The sequence below is a fragment of the Equus asinus genome, chromosome 2, assembly GCF_041296235.1.
Source record: "Equus asinus isolate D_3611 breed Donkey chromosome 2, EquAss-T2T_v2, whole genome shotgun sequence".
In the NCBI taxonomy this organism is placed as follows: Eukaryota; Metazoa; Chordata; class Mammalia; order Perissodactyla; family Equidae; genus Equus; species Equus asinus.
In genome coordinates this window covers 18,843,152-18,865,513 of record NC_091791.1, presented here as the reverse complement: position 1 = coordinate 18,865,513, position 22,362 = coordinate 18,843,152, and positions in this window count along the sequence as shown.

Sequence of the window (22,362 nt, the reverse complement as noted above, 5' to 3'; positions counted from 1 at the left end):
CCAGTATTGACTGAGCATCTGCGACATCCTAGTCACTAGAATGGAAGTGTCCCCCTCGAGGAGAGTCGGCCCCAACACTACCCACCTGAGGAGTCTGCTTTCGTCCCTTCCTCCTCCACTTCCTGCCTTCCTTTCCTGCTCGTCTTCTTTCTCCCTCCTTTTCTCTCCTTTTCACCCACATTCTTTCTTTTCTTCTAAATCTGTTTGTCCCTTCTCCCCTGCCAGCACCCTAGGCCTCCAACCAGTACCATGACTTGACTTCTCAGGAACCAGAGTTCTAGGAGACCCTAAGCCCTATGGATCCCATCCATCCTGCAGTGTACACTGGGGGCTGCCTCCTTCTGCTCCGAGAGTATTTGAATTTAGATGCACAGAGGAACATTAGAGCCGCTGAATTCATCAACTACCTCTTAGTTCCGTCATATGTAAGGTACTCTGCAAACCGTGGTATGCTGGGGCCAGCTCGGACTGGCTTGTGAGAACCGACTATTAAATTTTCAGGAATTTTGCAAGTGGTTGATATCACATTGGTAGCTTGAAATCTGCAGTGGGGAGAGTATTCACACTGCAGAAATCGGTGAACACTGCAAATCAGAGACTTTCTTTTTCCCAGAGAGCCAGCTGTCAAACATTTACCAGCACACCACTCTATAAACTATAGGTAACATGAGAGGGACGCGTTTGTATGGACACAGGCCCTGCCTTCAAGGAACTGTGTAGCTGGCTTGATGACGATTGTGTAGACAGCGTCACTGATTTACAGTCAGAAGACACATTCCAGCTGAGTGACCCAGGGCAGGTCACTTTCCTTCTTGGAACTCAGTTTCCCGTCTGCTAAATGGGGATTACAGGAACACCTCCTGCCCTTTCTCACTGGGCTGTTAGGTGACTCACCAGAAATGATACATATAAAAGAAACCTGATTATAACCTATACGGGGCTGTTCCAATCATCATAGAAGCATCTGGAGAGCATGAGACCATCCTCTCGAGTGCCTCCAAGAAATGATTTAACCACACACAGGAGCTGCCTGAGAAAGCACTGAGAAGGAGGACAAACAGCAATGGCGTTTTATCTCCCCTGGTGGGACTAGAAACAGCTTGACAGCATGGCCCTGTCTGCTGTTTCTTTGTGCCCCTCACGGAGTATATATAACTAAACAGATGAGGAAGGAAGAGGGCTCCAGGGAACCTGTGGTGAGGTCGCCCACAATCTGTCCTCACCGGTCGGTCGGGGCAGAGAAAGTTGTCGCCTCTGCTCCGCTGTGGGGAGGCTGTGGGATTTTGCAGCTATTTGAATGATTAAATGGAATGTCCTGGATGGATGAGAAGGAATGACTACAAGCACATGACCTGGCTTGGGATCTTTACAGAAATGCTGATGTGAAGAGGGAGGCAAGAGTGATTCGCTTTCTAGACTGCACATTCTCCTTGGGCCACTGGTCTAGCATCCTGTTTAAGGTCGCCAGTCAACTGACCACCCCCCTCACCTTCTCCCAGCGCCCCGCACCCCTCCTGCACTCTCCCTCAGGGAAAGTCTCCGGCTACGGCATTTACATTTACGTTGGGAACCACACACTCTGCATTTTAATGATAGGAAAGCACTTATGTCTTTTTCTCTAATGATTTAATAGTCTGTCTTCCCAACCAGATTGTAAAACCCTCCAGGGCATGGAATACCATCCACTGGCTCAATTGCTGAGCTCCTGGCTGCCCTGCACTCAGGACGACAAAAGAGCTAGAATTGACTGTGTGCTCCAGGGAGGGGACCACGCTTCACAAGTTGGATGCAGCATCTCCAGGAGCTCAGAAGGCAGCCAACTTGCACTTTCTGGCTGATTCCTACAATGACCCAGTGAGGCAGGAGGAGTGAGCAGCAGTTTTTGACACTAAGGAAACTGAGGCGTAGCAAGGTTAACACACTTGCCCCAAAGCACTAAGAAAGGGGCAGAGCCAGAATTCAAACTTCAGTCTACCTTAAAAACCCGTGGTCTTAACTACCATATTATTAAGCAAAACTGAAGTAGAGCTGTAAGATTACCGAGTAGAGCAGTCGGCCCACATCTTGGGGGAGACGTTCCAGGACCCCCAGTGGATGCCGGAAACCTCGGATAGTGCCGAACCCTATAAATACTGTTTTTTCCTGCACATACACACCTATGATAAAGTTTAACGTATAAATTAGGCACAGTAAGAGATTAACAACAATAACTAATAATAAAGTTGACTTTGGGGCCATTATGAAGTGAAATAACGGTTACTTGAACGCAAGCACTGTGACACAGTGACTGTCTATCCGACGATCGAGAAGACGACTAAGCGACCGTTGGACAGGAAGCAGATAGAGCAGGGATCTGCTGGACGAAGGGATGATCCACGTCCCAGGTTGTGGGGGGGGGGGTGAAAGATTTCATCGCGCTACTCAGAACAGTATACAATTTAAAACTTATGAATTGTTTATTTCTGGAATCTTCCATTTAATATTTTCGGACTGTAGTTAACTTGGGTAACCTTGTGGAAAGCAAAACCATGGATGGTGGCGGGGGGGGGGGGGGCGGGTCTACTGCAGGCCTATGGCATTATGCCAACTTAGCAAACTGAGAAACTGAGGCAGCAGGTGGTTAAGACGACCGGCTCGCTTAGTTGCAGGCCGTCTGTACCTACCAAGAGGGTCCCGGAGTTGGTATGAACTGTAAGGCCTGCAGTCCAGGAAATGAGGATCTCGAAGGTGCTGGAGTCTCAGTCGACAGCTCTCAGGTAAGCACAGAGAACGTTACTGTAGGATGACTTTAGGGCTGCTGGGCTCCTGTGTCCCCTCGGTTAGGTGGGGCCTTAAACCAGGGTGACTTGGAGCAAGCCTCCGTCTTGGATCTTCTTCCCTTCTTCCTCCCCTTTTGCTCCTCCTCCTGGAGAGCCCAGGGTGTCTTTGGTTTTTGTTTTTTCACCTTCTCTCCTGTACTGCATGACTGTGGCAGAATGTTCCGGGAACATCTAGTCAGAGAGCATTTGGTGGGCTCCCGGGCCAGGCGGCCACCTGGGACTATTAACATGGCGGCAGCACTGGCCTCCGAAGGGTTAAGGGGACCTGGGGGACAGTGGGTTGGCCCAACCCAGTCCCTCGGGGCATCTCCAGAGGCTCTGAGGACATCTGGGTCATGTGGGTGTTGTAAACCCAGAAGGGACCAGAATTGAAATCAAGACCAAAGGGCTCTGCATCAGTCCCCTTTCTCCCTCAGCCTAAGTCTATGCTAGGCTTCTCCTTGGCTTCAGCAACAGCCATCCAGGCCCAAGACCAGTCCTGGGGACGTAGAATGTCTCAATCTGATTCTCCTCGCATATCCCACTCCTCAGACTCACCAACCTTTCATTTGGAACTCAATTCCCAACAGGAACACCTATCATTTCTTGATATTCCTTAGAGTTCAGGCACGGTGCCAACCACTTCCTACATAGGCTTGCCAGATAAAATGCAGGATACCCACTTTACCTGAAATTTGAATTTCAGGTAAATAACGAATAGTTTTTCAGTATAAGTGTGTCCCAAATACTGTATGGGACATACTTAGACTTTTTAAAAAACCCATTTATTGTCTATCTGAGATTCAAATTTAATGGGGTGTACTGATCTTTTTTTCCGCTAAATCTGGCAACCCTAGGTCTTATCTCAGTTAATCGTCACAATAACTGCAGCCAATAGTTACTATCAATATTTTCATTTTACAGACGAGGAAACTCAGCACAGAGCTTACAAACAACAGAGCCAGGGGTGAGGGATCTCTACCCACCCTACTGGATGGATGGCCTCAAGGGTGGCCATGTGTCCCAAGTAAGCCTGCAGTCTCTGAAGTCACTGAATCGCCCTCTGCCTCAGTTTCCTCATCTGTAGTGACTGCAGTCATGTCTCCCTCATGGAGGTGAGGATTGAATGAGTCCATACGGGTCAGGGACTTAGGTCCTCTCCGGCCCACGGTAAGTACTCAATAGATGTTAACTGAAATTGCCTCTTTAAAAGAACATAAGGAAGATTCATCTGTTGGTGCTTTTTCAGAATGCTCACAGCATCCCCAGGAGGGAGGGCGGGCAGCCATTGCCCTCAGATTCCTTCTGCCTGGGGCAGAGAAGTTGTGTTGGGTCCACAGAGGTTAGAGCTGGGGTTAGAACCCTAGTGCACCATTTCCTGATCCAATACTCATTTCCCTGTAAAATCACCAGGAGCCGGTATCTTTGTGGGGCCAGATGAGAAGGAACAAAAACATTCAAAAACCATCATAGGAGTCCCTTGCCTCTCAGGGAGGAGAAACGGGTTATGGCTTCTCCGTCTCACATTTACCCCCTTAGGGATGGGCTGTGTGTGCCCGGGTCTACAGAGCTAACTAAAACACGAAGCAACCTCTTGGGCTCAGACACAACCAATCAAAAGGGCCCCCGGCCCTAGTGCTGGAGCAGGGTTCCGAAGACCCTTCCCCACAAGCCAGGCAACAACCCTGTAATGACTAGACATTCAGGAGGCCTGGGAGAGTGGGGTGTCCAGGGTGAAGGACGGGGGCAGCAGGGGGCCCTCAGGGAGCTCAGGCTGTGGCTCTTTGCCAACCAGGACAGACATATTTCAACATTTTAACAGACACACGTGCTGTGAACCTCAGACCTGTGTATCAGGGTGTTCCCCTAACAGACTGTCTCCACCCACTAAAAAAAGAAAGGCTGAGGGATGGTGTGTTTGAGCCATGCCTGGGTGAAACTGCTGTAAACTGTGGAACAGAGCAGGAATAGTAACTGTGGCAACTAAACAGTCAGATAGCAGGCGCCAGGTCCTGCCAGTCCTAAGAGGTCCTTGCCATCAAGGTCTCATAAAACATGGTTGGCCTATGGTATTATGATTTCAACAAACTAGAATAACTGTGTTATGTTGCCTCAAGCAGGAAGAGTCATTGTGAAAGGCTTTTAGAAAGAGCCCTAGACTGGACATTGGGGTGCTATAGTGCTAGCCCAGTTCTGTCCCTGACTATGAGAGTTTGGGCAAGCCACTCCCTGATTTTGGTTTGTCAAATAAAAGAATCAAGTGGTCTATCAGTCATCATAGCTCTTTGGGTTGCAAACGAAAGACAATCAACTCTAACAGATTTAAGCCAAAACCTGGATTTATTGGCTCACATAACTGAAAAGTTCAGAGATAAAAGGGGCTTCAGGTACTGCTGGATCCAGGGACTCAGACAAATTTCCTCTGATTCGGTCTTTTCCTCACACTTTACTGCTTAGGCATGCTCACTCTATGGGGTGACTCCAGAAGTTCCAGCCTGACACTATCCTTATAGCCAGCAATTCTACCAGAAATAGACCTCCTCTATCTCAATAGTTAAAAAAAAATTCTCATTGGTCTGATGCAAGTTATGTGTCCATCCTAAAATAATCACAATCACTAGAATCAGAGGGCCAGAACAGGCCCACTGGCCAGGCTGGGGTGTATGTCCAGCCCTTAGAGCCAGGGCATAGGTCAGCCCCCCGCCCCCTGCAAAGGTCTAAAGGTGCAAGAGTTGGTTTTCTGAAGAAAAAACAAGGTGCTGTGAGCAAAAGAAGGGAGAAGGGATGCTGGGAAGATATGACCAGCAAGTGTCCACTTCAGATGGCTCTCAGGTGACTTCCAGCTCTAAGAGTCTATGATTTTAGGAAATAAAGTTTTTGCTTCCTGTCCCTTAGTAACTTACAAAAAGGAGTGCATGCAGAGAAGGTAGTATTCTCTTTTCAGCCCCTTACTGCTTCTTATTGCACCCATTTCACCACTGTTGTGTGTCCCCTTGGGAAGAGAGCAAAACAGAGAGTTGACCATATAAAAAGTCAAAAAGCAACTCTTCTCTGGGATTTGTGGAAGACATTCTGGATCATCCTTCCTGAAGAGCGCATCTCCATGCCAACAACTCCCATACGGATCGTCATAAACAAGGAGGCTTGCACCCCATCAGCATCCACAGCGATCTGAGCAGCCACATTTCCACTCACAGAGCAACAGCACTTTGTTCTTCTCCCTTCCCTCAGCATTTTCCCCGCAGAGACCTCTGGTCCTTAAATCAAGCTCCCAGCCGGTTTGTATGCTGTAATGGTGATATGCACCGTCTGGCGATAACCAGATCCAAACACCAAATGGTGAACTTGTTTGAGAAAGTGCAGTTTTGTGAGCAACAGTAGAAGGGAAAATGTTAATAAAGGGCAGTGTGCTGAACAGAGGTTAAATACTTTCATACTTCTCAGCTAAGCCAAAAACTTCCCTGAATTCTCATTGAAAAAAAGTTCTCCGTAATCTGATGTTTTACCTCATTAAATGCTGCAATTTGAGAAGTAAGGAAGGACTGAGTTGAAAATCGGCACCTGGTTCAGGTCACTGAGCTGTTATTCTGTCTGGTGTGCTGGTTCCCCGGGAGGGGAGGGCTCACCAAGTGACAGGGAGCTAAGTGGGCAGAGTTCAAGATTTCCTGTGGCCTCCCAGAAGCCTTTTCCTCTCTCAGCCCCAATCCAAAAAGCCCACTCTGGCTGCTTCCTCCATAATTCTCTAAGGCTCCTCAGGACTGTCACATTCTGCCCCCGCCTTTTGGGGAACAGGCTGCCATGTTGATTTTTGAATCCCGGTCAAAGACTGAGAAATCTAGAAACTCTCAGCTCCTCTTCTTTTGAAGTAATTGACTTCTTTTTTTCTGTCTCTGTCTCATTTTCTCCTTCCTTTTCTGTCTATCTACTACCATTTTCTCCTCTATTCAATTTTCCTTTTTTTCTTCAGTGGCGGTGCTGAAATTTCTGACAGAAAATATGGACCAATTAAAAAAATTAACAATGTAATATACCAAAAACCATTCAGTGAGGGAATTGTACGGCATGGAAGTTATATCTCAATAAAGCTTTTTTTTTTTTTCAAGGGGAAGAGGAAAGAAAAGATAGGAACTACAATCTGGCTGGGCAGGAGATTGAAGCTGTATTTACACAGCGGTGTTCTTAAGACTGAGGAATCACTAAATGGGCTCAGTTGATGGAGATTGAGTGATACTCTCATTCAACTTGGGGCCTCAACCATTCTTCTTCCTCCCTTCCGAACTGACCGATGAATTTGAGGTAATGGCCAAAACTGGGGGGTCTGTGTACAGAGTATATATATGTGGGTGACAATCTTTCCACCATCCCATAAACTCCCTTCTCCGAAATATCCCGGGTTTTAGAATCTCAGAGGTTAAATTTAAGTAACAATGGCTTCCTTTTCTCAGAACTAGCTGGTTAAAAGGTGTTTGACTCATATTTGTCCAGACAATTTGCTTTTCTCTGTCTTTTTTCCTCATTGACATCGCTTCCTCCTCTTCTCCGTTTCTCAGAGCCGGCTATGGGATTTGGCGACATGAGCACAGCGGTTTACAGGCAAGTTACACAGAGTCTCTTGTTTGGCTGTGGTGGTGGCCATACTTGGAGAGAAGTCTCGGGGCTCCCCTATGCCACCACCTGCCCCAACTCACACACTCTCAGTTCTCCATAGGAAATTCACCACTTTATGGCCTCGCATAAAAGTGCCATTCTGAATAAACACAAAAGTAATCAAACGCTCTCGAGTCCTTGGTCTTAAATATCAGTCATGCTTCGTTGCAGGCACACGGGACCTGTTCCTTGCATGATATCGTCATATAAAGAGCGAGGGCCTTAGGGGCATCTTAATGAGGTGATAATGAGGAAAAAAAATGTTCGGTTTGGAGGGGTGCTGGTACTCACTATAATGTTCAACGTGGGTTTAATCTTACATTGGACTACTTGCAATACAGTATTAAGCAAGAGGAGAGAGGGAGGGAAACGAAGATGGTATTGAGGGGTGTGTGTGTGTGTGTGTGTGCACATGTGCAGTATTTTGAATTTTATTCCTTAATCTGCCTTTTATTGCTCTTGACGATCTGCCCATAATATCACGAGCCTTTTCTTTTTATTCAGATTACCCAAGTCCTAGAGCAATGGCTCTAAGGAGCTTCCTTCTCCAATATCCAGAGCTTTTCATGTTCCCCTCCTCTGCCTTTATGCTGCCTTCCTTGCTGTATTATGCTGTCTTTGTTTTTGCTTTGTTTTCTAAAATGCTCTCTGTTACTCTTGAAGACCTGCCATTATTTCAAAATGCTTTCTCTTTATAGGATCCGTTATGGAGCAATAGGGTGAGGGAGCTTCCTACTTTGCCATACAGATGGTCTTTATTCTCCCATCTTCCTTCTTTCTTTTCAGACACTTGGAATAACTAGATAGTTGAGAAAGTTCTTTGAAATGGGAAGGGACAACCCTGTCCTTTACTGAGTGATTTAACCTCTTTGGGGGGAAAAAGATGGTCTAGAAACCAAGATGGCATTGTTGTTACTATTGAATAAGAACAATATATGAATTAAATCATTCATTTGCAACCTAAACATTCCCCCGGGAGCATGAGAGGTCTTATGTATATTTATGCCAAAAATTATGTTTGCTCTGAGTCTTTACCCATCTTACTAACAGGATTCCAGAGTCTTTTTTTTTTTTCAGTGATTCTCCTATTCCAAGAATTCCAAAGTTTTCTTAGCCATGCCCACAAATCAGTCCTCATTTTTGCTCCCTTGCCGCCATTGCCAGTTAGTTCAATCCAAATTCAATCATTCATCCATCCATCCATCCATTCATTTGCCCATCCATCCATCCATCCATCCATTTGTCCATCCAGCTGTCCATTTATGCATTCATCCAACAGATATTTACTGAGCACTTAGTATGAGCCAGGTACTCAGCTAGATGACTAGGTAGGGATCCAACGGTGAGTCTGGATATCTGCCCTCTGGGAAGATAGAGTTTTGTGAGGAATATAGACAAAGAAATAGACAATTACGACACAGTCAGGTCCAGTGCAGAGCTCACTGGGAGCACAAAGAAGGGGAAGCTGGTCAGAGGGACTCAAAGAAAGTGCCCCTAAGGAAATGTTAGCTAAGTTGAGACCTAAAGAATAAGAAGACGGAGGAAAGAGAGGAGTGGGATATTTTTCAGGAAAAAAAAATCTACAACTGTACCTACTACTCTACTGAGCAAAGGAATTCATCTTGCTGAAGCCTGAGCCTCTTAAGTAATGATGGATTTTCATGCAGAAAGAACATGGATTTAGAGAAAAACAAACCTCAGGACTTAGCACAATTTGCTTAAACTGTTCTGGGCCTCAGTTGCCTCATTTGCAATAGGAGCAAGATAACAATTCCTAGCCTAGGCATTGTTGGAAGGGTTAGCTATAATATAGGCAAAGCCCCCAGCATATGAGAGACCTTCACAAACGGTAGATCTTATTACTAGGAAAAGCACAAAAACATATCACAGTTCTTAAGGGCGGAGGTGAGGGTGGGTTGAGCACTCCAGAGAAGCTTACAAAAAAAAAAAGTAAGGACAAATAAACAAACACACCCAGGCTCCATCTCAGGAGATTCTGAGTCACTGGGTCTGGAGTGGGTCTTTAGCATCTGGATTTTTCTAAAAGCTCCATAGGTGATTCTGATATTAGCCATGGTTGTGAGTTGCTGCCTATTTTCATCATACTGCTGCCACTTTAAGTACATTAAAACCACAACTGAGAACATAGTAACCATGATTTAAAGTAACTATGAAACAGAGCTGGAACAGCATGCTGATGATCAGTAACCATCCTCCCCGGGTAATTGAGAAGGGACTTATGAATCAGTGAAAGTGGATCTGTAGAATTTCTCAGGCTCTTAGAAATGATGTCTGTAAAAATGTCTGGCTTGAGTCAGAGTGGAATTTAGCTGTCATATTTCTCTTGACTGACCACCATAACCCTTTGGTAACTGATCTAGTAAATTAGTAACTCATATCATACAGCAGCTTAAACTTTCTAGAGTTCACGGTTGCTTATTGAAAATAGACATCTGGCAGTAGAATTTCCCGCGTAAGCTGTAAGGAAGAATTCAGACGGGCATTTGCTCATGCAAAGTCTCAAAATTTCAATCCACAGTCTGAAATTTGAATTGTTCAGGGTGGGATTCTTAAGGGTACGTTTGTAAATGTTCCTGAACGAATAGAGGGTGTCCTGACTGTTTTTCTTATTCACTCCCTCCTTGAGACAACACCATGTAATAAGGTTGAAGTATGAATTGGCCCAGAGCTTGGGAACAGTTACTACCTACAAATTGTTGGGAAAATCTCAATAATAAGCCAGCTTTCATCTTCAAGGTGACTTTGTTGCCCTGGAGATAGAATAAGAGGACACTAAATATTCTTGATTTGGCTTGAATCATTCCAGAAAAGAATAAGCTGGAATATAACTTTCTCCAAATATGGTCCAAGGAACGTGCATGAGAATCACCTGAGGGAGCCCCTGAAACCTGCTGATTACTGGGCACCATTCCAGCCTTACTAAATATGAATTTCTGGGCGTGGGGGCCAAAGCCCCCAGGTGACTTTAAGAGTCACAAGTACCTCATGAGAAGATGAAAATGTTTTTTGGTTCACTCTTCTTTTGCCACAATGGAGTTATAGTTCTGTATTTAGATTCAGAAAAAAATGAGTGAGCTAAGAGTGTGAGCCCTGGAGTTGCCTTCTGTTCCCTATTCCTGTGCTAATTCCCATGAAGAAGTCTTATTCACTTTTTGGACTTTAGTTTCCTTTTCTATAAATGGCACTAATAAGTACCATAATTAAAAGGGGAGTTACAATTCTTGCTCTCCTTACTTTAAAGAGCAAATGAGAAAAATGGATATGAAAATACTTCAAAAACTAAAAATACTGATTTCTATCTTCCAGTCATTTTACATATGAAGGATCTGCAGCTCAAGATGCTCAGCTAATGTTTTTCCTGGCCAAATGCTAACCAGACTTCTTGGTTTGGTTGTTTTTATTTTTATTCGGAGGGACGAGGATGTCCATACGCAAAGAGCCATCAAGCTCTAAGCACGAATAAAATGGTTCAGATGTTGCAAGGAAACAGACAAGGATCACTAAGACCTTAACATATCAATCCAGCATTGCATAATTCACATCTAAAGCAGCTACCAAGGGGGGTGGGGGATGGGGGGCGCTGACTATGTTCCCCAAAGCCTGTCATGTTGCCCACATCCGGGAAGCTGCTTAATCCAGAGCTTTCTCAAACCAAAGCAATGTCCACTATCTTTGACTGCTTGCCTGCTGAGATTGTTTTGTTTCTGTTTCTGGCAAATAAATATCTGGCGGTAGAACAAGCCAGCCTGATGCATTTTGTGACAGATCTTTCCTAATATCCTAATCTCCCAGGCCCCAGACAGGAGTCCTCAATAGAGGTGGAAAGACTTTGTCTAAAATTAATGAATGTATAAGAACCCTCTATTATCTGCCTTCAATTATCCATCGAGGAAAGAGGGCTGTGTCCTTCACAAGCTGCATTCCTTGACATTTTCAAAAGTTTACAAGGAGATTGAGTAACACATTAAATAGTCCTGTATACAGCTGTTCATATTTAGTCACCTGAGATCTCTTGCACAATCCTATAGGGACCTGTCCAATTTTTTGCTTTGAATAGATCTGTTTTCCAGGCCTCAGGGAAATAGGCACTGATGACAGAACTCTTGCAAGGCCCTACCTCGCCCTGGGAGGAAATGAGGAAAGGTTGGTGGAGTGGGAAGAGAGAGGGAAGAGGGAAGAGGAATCATGGTTTTTAGACTCTTTGGAGGATGAAATGATCATCTGGTCCAAAATGAGGCCTCACGTTCATTCTCATCCACCCAGTGGTTCCTTTCATTCATTCGTTCACAGGCCCAGAAGTGTGTGGGGTCAGGGGGGGCTCTGTGCTCTCCTCAGGTGAAAGTGGCTGAGCGCACTGCCACAGCCTGGGTTTGCAGCCACAGTATTTACAAGTCGGGGAAGTTTTTCTCCTGCTTTGTTTGGGAGAACAAAGGACTAGAAGACAACCTGTGCTAAAGCAACAGAGGAGGAAAATCCAGTTCCACCTGGCTCCTCCTTGAACGGGCTCCCACCCCTTTCTGGGCCAGGTGGGGCAGTCACAGCCCCCAGCCACTGGCGTGGAAAGGAAAACCCTGGAGTCATCCGATCCAGCTCTCAGAGCTGCGTTCTACCAGGAACGGGAAGGCCCCTTCCACGGAGTTAACCCTTTCACTCACAAGTACAGGATGCAAGTCCTTCAAGGCACTGAGAGGACACATTATATGAACTTGAAAAAGATGATGATGATGATGTGAAGAGGATGATGATAACAACGATGATAAAAAGGTCTCGTTTATTGAGCCTTCACCACGGGGCAGGCACTATGCCGTGTGCTCTACATGCTTGATCTCCTTGCATCCTCACAGAAACAGTATGAAGTAGATACAATTATTATCCCCATTTTACAGATAAGGAAACTGAGAGTCAGAAAAGGTAAGGATCTTATTCAAAGTCACACCACTAGTAGGTGGTAGAGCTGGGCCAGTGTCTGTGTATCTTCTTTCTCTGTTCCTTTGGTCCATAGGGATTATAAAATAAAGCGTGCTCCCTTCTGCTTAAAACATCCCAGGTGGCTCCTACTCTACGTGCCTCTGTGTCAGATTACCTGGGAGTTTTCTGTGTAGCGCAGATTGTCCCTCTAGTTTGATTAGGCTTTCTTGGTCCCAGAAGTCCTCTCGGGTCACTTACTGGCTGGTGAAGGGGACCACGAAGGAATGTGAGCTTGAGGAGTCTTTGGCCAGTGTTTTGAGGCCTCCCAAGGACCAGCTGGTGCTCAGCCCTGGAGACCCAAGGACTCAGGATCCCAGTGGGGTAAGGACAGTCAGTGAGTGACATGAAAGCACACAGAAGGACAAAAGAGGAAGCACAGAGGAAGGCCAGGAGAGCCAAGGAGAAAGCAGAGGTTGTCCTGCATACCAGCATGACTTCCTTTCAAATTCTTCAGTGGTGACCAAGTTTTGCTCTTCCAGAGAGGGAAGAACAGCTCCGTGAGGGCCTGCAGAGGCAAGGCCGCTGAACCAGGCTGGGGACAAAGGTGCAAAATGCCTCCATATGTTAAAGAAAACAAAACCTATGCCAACTGATGAGTTTTGGGGGAGTTGTGGAACACGGCCCAACTCCGGAATGAATGTCTTGCTTCCTTTGAAAGGACACAGAGTCCACTTAAATGTTTCCACATGGGTGTCTCTGGTAACAAACCGAATGCAAGACTTTCATGTTCCATCCTGTGTGAGGTGGAATGCTGTGTTTACATCCTGAGCACCCGTCCAAGTCCCTGGAACTAAGCAGACCCTCACTCACCGTGTGGGGTTTAAATGAAGAGCACAGCACCTAGATCTGGCAGGGAATGAGTTCAGAAGACAACAGAGGAACCCCGGAGGACATAGGGGTACCAACGGGCAGGTGGCAATGGCCAGGCCACTGATTAAGCAGATAGAGAGGGACTAAGTGGATGGTCTCACTTGGAAAGTCGCACAGTGTAGAAAGAAGTGGCACTTAGGGACCACAAGCCTAGAGCATGAAGCCAGATTGTGAGCTGGAGGTCAAAACAGAGAGAAGGCCAGGAGTGGTGCTTGGATACCAAGAGAGAACCCAGGCATTACAGTGGAGTGGAAGAGTCTAGGCTTTGGAGCCAGACAAACTGAGACTGAATCCCTCCTCTGCTACTTACTGGCCTGAGCTTCAGTTTAGTTATTCCCATCTGGGAAGAAGAAACAGTAAAGCCAACGAGGCTGATTATTGCTGTGCAACAAAGTATCTCAACAATTTAGTGCCTTGAAACAAGAACCAGTCTCTTATATCTTGCAATTCCAGGTGGGGCTTGGCTGAGCGATTATTCTGTTCTACGTGGCATCAATGGAGCTCACTTGGTAGTATTCAGCTACCTGGTAGGCTGCTCTGGGTGGTCTTGATGGCATCATCATATGTCTGGAACCTTTGCAAGGATGACTGGCAGGCTCAGCTGGGACTGTCAACCAGAGCACCTACGCCAGGACTTCCAGCATGGGGGGCGGTCTCAGGATAGCCGAACTTCTCACATGGCCCCAGTGAACGAGGAGAAAGTTGCACAGCTTTTTATGACTGAGCATTTACTGTACTCTCTTGGATGAAGTACTCACAACTCTACTCAGATCCAAGAGGGAGGGACATAGAGCCCGCCTCTTTTTTTTATAATGAATCATTTTGTTTAAGAGAAAAATCAGATTATTATTTATGCATACAACTTCATAAATTATTGTTAAGCTCAGTGATTATGAAACTTTATGGATTAAATATAAGGAAAAAAGATTAGTTATGAAAGAATGACCCCACCTCCTGATGGGAAAAGGATTGAAGAATTTGCAGCTGTGTTTTTAAATTAATACAGTACTTCTTGGTGAAGATTAAATGGAAAGAATTTAGCACAGTGTCTGGCACACAGTAGGTGCTTATAATATTAGTGTCTCTTCCTCATTTTCTATTCACAGGTAGAAGAATAATCTAAGTATATGATCTGGGATTTCACAAAATGAGGGCTTGTATCAGTTAGGGTGTTTTAATCACAAGCAATAGAAAATTTACATAAAATGCCTTAAACAATAAGATAATTTATTACCTTATGTGACAAGCAGACTGGAGTTAGAATGATTCCAGGGTTGGTAATTTAATTGCTCAACAATATCTTCAAGGAAGAAGACTTCCATCTTTTCACTTAATTATCTTCAGCCTGTTAACTTGTCCTCTTTGGTGAGATTCCCTCATGGTCCCAAGATGGCCGCTACGGTTCTGCGAGTCTCAGGAAAATAAGAACACCCACTAAGCAATCCACGTGAATGATGGGCTAGGCTCTGGTATTCCTCTTCATGAGCAAGGAAAACTTTCTGAGGGGCTCCGCCGCAGACTTCCCCTCACAGCTCACTGGTTCCGGTCCAAACCATCCATTTGGCAGGAAGGATGAGACCACCATGACTGGCTTAGATCAATCAAGCTTCAAGGCCCTGGGCCTGGGGAGAAGTCCAACCTTCCTGAAAGGCTGTGATCTCCTGGGTAAGGTGAACAGAATGAGGATTCTATTAGCCAGGAAGATAGGAGAGAACGGCATTGACAATACTGAGTGGGCAGCCAAAAGTGCCTTCCACGGTCTGCCCCATTGATTTATTCATCACCCCCTTGGTTCTGTACCTGGCCTCCCCGTTTGGGAGGGTACTGGTCCTGGCCCACAACTTGGCCATGTTCTTGGTGGGCACTGGAGGTCATTCTCTTGGCAATCGGGTGACAGAAAACAGAGAACGAGGGGGAAAGGACACAAAGATCATAGCAGAAACCTAAAGCTAAAGTATCTGAGACATGGGGGCGGAACCAAATCAACTAGAATGGAGGACTTGAAAAGGCAAAGGGACCAGATTTTAGTGTGATCTTTATTTTTAGCCATCTTTTAACCCTAGCTCTGGGTTAGGCCAGAACTAGGATTAGTATGTAAGTAGAATTGAGCCCGTAAGTGGGAGAAATCATCTCCACCTTCATAGAAGAGAAATATTGAAGAACAGGAAGCTTGACTTTTTCTGACCCCATTTTCTCCTTAGAAACAGACCCTGAAATCTATGGACAGCAGCTATTGGGAGCCTCTGAATTTAAATGGGAGGAATGACTTCACTGGCCCCTTAACCTGGTTCCCCATTGCTTTCAGAATAAAGACCACAATCCCTAACCGAGCCACTGAGGCCTTGTAGGATCTAGCCAGGGTCCCTCAGTATGGTGGTGTAGGTGTGCCCTGGACAGGCACACTTGGCCAAGAAGGGAGTGAGGACTGAAATCCAGCTCTCACTCCAATTGCTAAACCACGTGCCCCAGGTCTCTGTCTGCCCAGAGGGGTGCTCTAGAGTCATTGGGCTGTTCTGGATCTCGCCCTCGCTCCCTTTTCCATTCTCAGCCCACAGAGTAGAGCTCCTGGATTTGTATGTTCTTTTCCACTGGTCTCCCATAGTTCCCCATACACACTGTTACCTATAGCTACAGAACCAACCACCCTAATACCAGGTGGCTTAAAATGAGGACAATATTTATTTTGCTCACAAATATGCAATTTGGGCAGGGCCTAGTGGGGGCAGTTCATCTCTGCTCCACCTGGCGTCAGCTGCAGTGGCTCAAAGACCGGGTCTAGAATCATCCGAAGGCTCATTCACTCACATATCTGGAGGGTGATGCCCTTTGCCAGCTGGGTCTTCAGCTGGGACTTTTCCCCCTGGCTGCATGCCTGCCTCACAGTACGGTGGCTAGGTCGCAAGGGGGCCAGGTGGAAGATTTTTAGATTTAGTCTCGGAAGTCATATGGCATCACCTTTGCTGTAACCACAGGCTCATTGAGATTCAAGGGGAGGAAACATAGACCTCACCTTCCGTAGATGAGTATCAGGGTCACATTTTAAGAAGAGCTGTGTGGTGTCCTATAGTGATACAGTCATCATTAGAAACTACAATCTCACACACACACCTGCTTCCTCAGGCCACAGGGCCTTTGCACATTCTATTTCCTCTACCTGCAACATCCCTTCCCCACCTCCCCTAATTAAGGACTACTCATCTCTCATATCTCAACTGAGCCATCATTTTTTTGGGAAGCCTTCTCTGAGCTCCCTGACCAGGGCAGTTTCCCCTAGTTTATGGTTTCAGATTCTTATCACAGTTATATTTTCACATGTGTATATGTAAACATATACATATAATTATATATGTGTATATATATATACTTATGTACTTATATACACACATATATGCATAACACACAGATGTGTGTGTGGACACAGACACCAATGTCTGTTTCTCAATTAGATGGTAAGCCCCAAATAAAGAGGAACTGCAGAGTTGGGTTTTGCTCATCACTCTATCCTCAGTGCCTAGCATAGGGGCTGGGATATAGTAGGTGTCCCTATATTTACTGAATGAAAAAATGCCCAGATGCCCAGGCTGGACTTTGGAGCCCCTTGGGCTATGATGTGCTGATGGCTGTGTTACTCCTGTAGCAGGACCACTAAACCCAGGCAAGAAGAAAGATCCAGAGAAAGATGTTTTTCTGAGCTGGATGCTGGAGTAGCGGCCTAGCTCAACTCTGGCTGCCGTGTCAATGTTAATCTCTATAGAACATCTCCCTCCTGCCTGGCTCCCACTCACCTGCTTACGAATGCTAATGAGTTCGTTCCATTCGTGTCTACAGGGCAGCCCAGGTTGTTCCAGTCTTCCAAAGGGAATTAGGAGAGACTTGCAATTCTGGGCAAAATACAGGACTAATGAATAGTTTCCAGGTGGGAGCCAGCCCCGCCTCCAGCTCCTTTGTCAGTCAGATGTGGGAGAGACCTCCAACCTGTTCTGACTTTGCACCAGGATTAACAAAACATGCTCTGCTAGGGCTTGCGTGGATTCCTTCACCAGGCAAAGGCATTCAGGTTCAGGAAGCTTAAGCCCTAATTATGGAGGAGGGGGAAATGGGGCAGAGTCTGCCATGGGGATGGGAAGGGCCTCCAGGAGGGGCATGGAGAAAGAAAAAGAAGAAGCTTAACAACCAGTTTAGCTGTGAAATTAAAACTGCATGACACATTTGCCCACAGCATGCAGAAGATTTACAAATCTTTCTGAAAGAAGCAACAGAGACACAACCGACGTGGAGAGACACTATGCAAAGGGGAAATCAGGACCTTCCTACACCAACTGCAGGGGGAATCCCTGGGGCCCCAGCCACCCAAAGACCACACTCACTTTCTCATCCATGCTGGGACCCCAGCTTCTGAGGGCCTAAAAGCAGTATAGGCCTTGTCCTATCGGTCACAGGGAAATCTGTGCACCTGGAAGAAAAGAGGTCAAAAACAATTAACTAATACCTGAGGTGCTGAGCAGCAATTCTTAGCCTTTTTGTATGTCATGGTTCCCTCTGGCCATCTGGTAAAGGGAATGGACACCTTCTCAGGGTTCTTTTTTTTTTTTTAATGCATTGAATAAAATATATAGGATTGATTGCAGACTTCCACTACTGACCAGATTGTAATAGGGATCAGATTTACTCTCCTGCCTGAAACAACTAAAAAGCCAGACAAAGTATATGAAACAATAGTTTCCAAAACATTGACTACAAGGAAACAAAAGGCAGTGATCCCAAGAGATGGGAAACTAACTAGCACTGTGATATTGCCCAGCTTACTGCCTGGAGAGTTTCCAAACTGTGTGCAAAGAGCAGGGCTGACGCCTCCCTGTTTTGAGGAGAAGAGGCTGGGAGAAAGGGGAGGCCAAGATTCTGGAGTTTGCCAAGCAGAATACCAAAGAGGAGAGAGTTACACCAAGAGAATGCTCTAGAGATCTGGAGTGGGTCTCCCCTGAGTCTTCAGCTGAGTACTGGCAAGCACTGTGTGTGAGGAATCTGAGCAAGGCCAGGAAAAGAACCACCTGGAAAGATTAGAAGGAACAATTCTTGGAGCTCACACAGGGTCGGGAACAGTTCCTCTTCTCATCAACCAGACTAGAAAAGTTCATAATCCACAGGGCATCAGGTAGAGTCCTCAGAATGGTTTTGTCTCTGTAGTTAGGAAAATTGAGCTCTAAACTAAATGCAGCTCTGGTCCCCCCAATACGGCTTAAAAACAAGACTGAAAAAAATCAGACTTGTTTGTTCCAGAACAAAGCTCAAGAGTATTTAGAATATTAATAAGAATAGAAAAAAATACAAAAATACTCAGCTGTAAACTTCACAATGTCTGGCATGTAACAAAAAGTTACCAGGTATGCAAAGAAGCAGGAAAATACAACTCATAATTAATATGAAGATCAAGGCTGATTCAGAAATGATATCAATGATAGCAGTAGTAGACAGGGACATTAAAACAATTATATTCAAGATGGTATAGAAAAGATTCAGCATATTAAGTAGGTACATCAAAGATATATATTTTAAAAGACCCTACTCAAAATTCTAGAGATGAAAACTATAATGCCTGAGATGAAAAATACACTGGATGGGATTAATAGTAGATTACACACTGCAGAACAATAATTAGTGGACTTGCAAACATAGCAATAGAAACTATCTAAAATAAAACACAAAGAGAAAAAAGATCTGAAAAAATAGACAAAGTATCATTGAGCTATGGGACAACTTCAAATAGCACCAAAACATGTAATTTGGGTCCCCAAAGGATAAAATATTTGAAGAAAGAATGATCAAAAGCTTTTCAAATTTGAGAAAAAATACAAACCCAAAGATCCAAGAAGCTCAACAAACCCCAAGCACAAGAAACATGAATAAAATCACACCACTAAGGCATACCTTAATCAAATTGCTTAAAACTAGGGTTAAAAAGAAAAATTTAAAAGCAGCCAGAGATAAAAGACACACCACTCACATGGGAAGAAAGACAAGGATGACAGTAGAATTCTTGTCAGAAATAATACAAGCCAGAAGACAGTGGAGCAAAATCTTTAGAGTACTGAAACTAAAAAACAACAACAAAAATAAACCCTCACAACTGGCAACTTAGAATTCTATACCCAGAAAAAATATCTTTTAAAAATAAAAGTGAAATAAAGGCTTTTTTAGACATACAAAAGTTGGAAGAATTGATCACCAGCAGACCCATACTACAAGAAATGTTAAAGGAAGCCCTTCAGGAAGAAGGAAATTTTATCACTTGGAAATCCAGATTTACACAAAGAAATAAAGAGTACCAGAAATGTTAACTACACAGATAAATATAACACTTGTTCCTTATTATATAAATATCTTTAAAAGCATTTGACTATTTAAAGTAAAAATACTAACAATGTGTTGTGAGGTTTACAAAATATGTGGTAGCAAAATATATGACGATAATAACACAAAGGGTGGATGAGGAGAAGTAGAAGTATATCATTCTAAGTTTTTTATACTATATATAAAGAGGAATAATATCACTTGAAAGTAAACTATGATATGTTAAAGATATACATTATAAACCCTAAAGCAACCATCAAAACAATACAAGAAAGAGTTATAACTAATAAGCCAACAGAGGTGAAAAAATGCAATCATAAAAATGTTCTGCTAATCCAAAAGAGGGAGAAAAAAACCCACCAAATAACAGATATGACAAACAGAAAACAAATAGCAAGATGGCAGATTTAAACCCAAACACAGCAATACTCACATTAAACGTAAATGGTCTAAAAACCCAATTAAAAGGCAGAGACTGTCAGACTGACTAAAAAAGCAAGACTTATCTATATGACGCCTACAAGATATGACTTTAAGTGTAAAGACACAAATAGGTTAAAAGCAAAAGAACTGAAAAAGATATACAATGCTCACATGAATCAAAAGAAAGCTGGAGTAGCTAAATTAGCAACAAAATAGTTTTAGAAGCAAAGAATATTACCAGAAATAAAGAGGATCATTTCATAACTGTATTTCTATATATTAAAACGGGACAACTGGAAACTGAAATGTAAAAAATACCATTTACAAAAGCATAAAAAATACACCAAAAACTACTCTCTGTGCACCAAAACCTACAAAATTTGATAAAATAAATTAAAGAAGGTCTAACTCCTTATTCTTTAGGTATGAGCTGCACATAGTGACTTCCTTCCAAAGCATACCATATGGAAAGATGAAAAAAAAAGAATAACTTGACAGTGGAGAAACCTAACAAATTCTTTCTCAGCCAGGAAGTCAAGACCAACATCAGCAGTCATAAATCATGTTGATATATGTATCTTTGATATGATGTGATGAAAATGGCATTTTACCTCTCTGTGGTCTTCCTCCTTAAAACCCATATCCCCAGTCTTATGAGAAAAACATCAGAAAAATTCTAACAGTGGGACATCCTCCAAAATACTTGACCAATACTCCTCAAAACTTTCAAGGTCATCAAAAACATGGAATGGAGGAGAAATTGTCACAGCCAAGAAGAACCTAAGGAGACATGACAACTAAATATAACGTGGCACCCTGGATGTGATCCTGGGACAGAAAAAAGACGTTAGGTAAAAACTAAGGAAATCTAAATAAACTATGGACTTTACCTAATAATGTTATATTAATATTGGTTCATTGTAACAAACGTATCATAGCAATGTAAGGTAATAACAATAGAGGAAGCTGAGTGTATGGTATATAAGAATCTTCGTACTAACTTCCCAATTTTTCTGGAAATTTAAAACTGTTCTAAAAATTAAAGTCTATTAAAAAAATAAAGAAGGCCTAAAAAAATGGAGAGATTTACCATGTTAATAGGTGGGAAGACTCAATTTTGTTAAGATGTCAGTTCTCCCCAAACTGATGTATAGCAGGGATAGGCAGACCACGGCCTGTAGGCCAAATCCCCCACCACCTCTTTTTATAAATAGCGTTTTTTTGGAACACACACCACACTCATATGTTACCGTGTTGGCTATGGCTGCTTTCATGCTACAATGGCAGAGTTGAAGAACTGCAACAGAGACTGTATAGTCTAAAATATTTACTACCTGGCCCTCTGTAGACAAAGTTAGTTGATGCCTAATCCAATGCAATCCCTATTAATATCTTGGGAGGCTGTTATACGGAAGTCAACAAGATGATTTTAAAATTCATATGAAAATGCAAAATACTAAGAAGAGCAAAAACAACTTTTAAAAAGAAAAATAAGAGCCTGCCCCAGGGTTGAGCGGTTGAGTTTGCGCACTGCGCTTTGGCAGCCTGGGGTTTCACCGGTTTGGATCCTGGGCGCAGGCATGGCACCACTTGACGGGCCATGCTGAGGTGGCGTCCCACACAGCACAACCAAAGGCACTCACAACTAGAACATACAACTATGTACTGGGGGGCTTTGGGGAGAAGCCAAAAAAAAAGATTTAAAAAGAAGAATAAAGTTGGAGGACTGACACTACCTGACTTCAAGACTTACTGTAAAGCTATAGTAATCAAGACAATATGGTATTGGTATAAAGATAGATAAACAAGTCAATGGAAGAGAATAGAAGTTTAAGAAGTAAGACTCACACATATATAATCAATTAATTTTCCACTTTGACATGCACAGGCAATTCAATGGAGAAAGCATAATCTTTTCAACAAATGGTGCCATAACGACTGGACATCTATCTATCTAAAAAAACTTACATGTACACCTTACTTGCACCATATGCAAAAATTAATTCAAAATGAGTCACAAGCCTACACATTAAACCTAAAACTATAGAACTTGTAGAAGAATGCACAGGAGAAAATCTTTGTGACTGTTGGTTAGACAAACATTTCTTGGATCTGACACCAAAAAAGACAATCTACACACATACACACACACAAATTGATAAACTGGACTTTGTCGAAATTAAGGACATCTGCTCTTCAAAAGAACCAGAGGACAAACCAAAAAATGGGAGAAAAATATTTGCAAATCACTTATCTCATAAAAGACTTGCACTCAGAATATATAAAA